Here is a 1800-nt window from a genome sequence, read left to right as displayed (position 1 = left end):
AGGAGAAATCAGAGGGTGGAAAGGAAAAGCCAAAGAGAAGAAGCCTGTCTCTCTAAAAGGGAGGCAGCCAGCTTGAGAGAAGAGAATTGAGAACATCGATAGGCACATACCCGTACAACAGCAGCTGAGGTTTTCCATCATGGGGAGCTTTACTCCTGCTCACCAAACTGCCAGGAGCTCGGCTCACATAGTGACAGCTGAAACGGAAGGTTGGATGTGTGTCATCAGCTCACCGTGGCGATGACTCATGACAGAACTCTCAGGGTGAAGGCATTCCTGCACACTGTGGGATCTTGGAGGGAAGTGGGTTGGGGAGGGGTCGATGGATGATGGGCATTGAAGAAGGCACTTGTGATCAGCTCTGAGTGGTGGAGAGAAGTGATGAGTCCCTGAATTGTACTGCAGAACGCAATATTGCGCTGTAAGTTAACTAACTCCATTTTTGGACATTAAAAAAAGGATACTCCTGAGGGTACCTAGGAGACTGAAATGTTCATTTTACTATCTGCTACTCTGGAAAACTCCTATTTATACGAGATTGTTTCACAAAGTTGCTCCAGGAGTTCTTGGGTGGCTCAGGGGGTTAAGTATTAGCCATCGGCTCAGGTCCTGCTCTTGGAGTCCGGGATCAAACCTAGCATCAGGCTCCCTGCTCAGGGGGAGTGCTTCTCCCTCTGCCCCTCACCCAAGTCATGCCTGCTGTGTCGAATAAGGACCCTGCAATTGCACTACTGGGTATTTACCCCAAAGATATAGATGGAGTGAAAAGAAGGGCCATCTCTACCCCAATGTTTATAGCAGCAAAGACCACGGTCGCCAAACTGCGGAAAGAACCGGGATGCCCTTCAGCAGACAAATGGATAAGGAAGATGTGGTCCATATACACTCTGAGTATGATGCCTCCATCAGAAAGAATGAATACCCAACTTTTGTAGCAACATGGATGGGACTGGAAGAGATGATGCTGAGTGAAATAAGTCAAGCAGAGAGAGTCAATTATCATAGGGTTTCACTTCTTTGTGGAGTATAACAAATAACATGGAGGACATGGGGAGATGGAGAGGAGAAGGGAGTTAAGGGAAATTGGAAGGGGAGGTGAACCATGAGAGACTATGGACTCTGAAAACAACCTGAGGGTTTTGAAGGGGCGGGGGGTGGGAGGTTGGGGGAGACAGGTGGTGGGTAGTAAGGAGGGCACGGATTGCATGGAGCACTGGGTGTGGTGCAAAAACAATGAATACTGTTACGATGAAAAGATAGAAAACAGGTAAATAATTTAAAAAAAGGAAAATATGGAAAGGGCTTCCTGCGGGGCTCCCCTCCCCAGGAAGGCCCTGTGTGCCTTCCCGGACCCCCCTGGAGCCAAGGGTGACAGTTCCTAATATTGTCTGTGGGGCGGACTGCCTGAGCCACGGCTAAGGATACAAACCTATGTCTGTCATTTTTCAGTGAGCTGCATTAATGTGGATCGCAAGGTGCCCTTTCTGCAGGGGACAGAGAGATACCCTTTGAAAACCCTGGATTCTCCGTGCGTGTCCGATTTTCAAGGCCCTTAGTGCACTGACCTCCCTCTTGCCTGCCCCCCCATCCTCCATTTCTGGTGTGGACAGCGGGTCATCTCCAGCACTGGATGGCACCTCCGGGGCCTGTACACATGGCATACACATGTGGTTTCCCTGCATGGACACAGAGGATGAGGCGGGGGACAGCTGGGTAGGACCCTCTTGGCTGCCGAGGTCAGTCTGTGCACTCTGGAGTGTTTGGACCCCAAACCTCTCTGCTGGTTTCACCCCTTGTGCG

General features: G+C 50.4%; 1 long non-coding RNA gene across 1 annotated transcript in view; it reads right to left on the bottom strand.

The window, feature by feature from the left end:
- Positions 1–209, bottom strand: part of LOC111145294 — an 11062-nt gene extending 10853 nt beyond the window's left edge. Inside the window, exon 1 of the long non-coding RNA XR_002640464.1 lies at positions 111–209. This is a non-coding gene — a long non-coding RNA (uncharacterized LOC111145294). The remainder of the gene's footprint in view (positions 1–110) is intronic.
- Between the last annotated feature and the right edge of the window lie 1591 nt (positions 210–1800).

Source organism: Enhydra lutris, unplaced genomic scaffold (genome assembly GCF_002288905.1).
Source record: "Enhydra lutris kenyoni isolate GAN:26980312 unplaced genomic scaffold, ASM228890v2 scaffoldscaffold12, whole genome shotgun sequence".
Classification (NCBI taxonomy): Eukaryota; Metazoa; Chordata; class Mammalia; order Carnivora; family Mustelidae; genus Enhydra; species Enhydra lutris.
The sequence above is the reverse complement of the archived record's forward strand: the minus strand, read 5'-3'. Positions and strand labels throughout refer to the sequence as shown.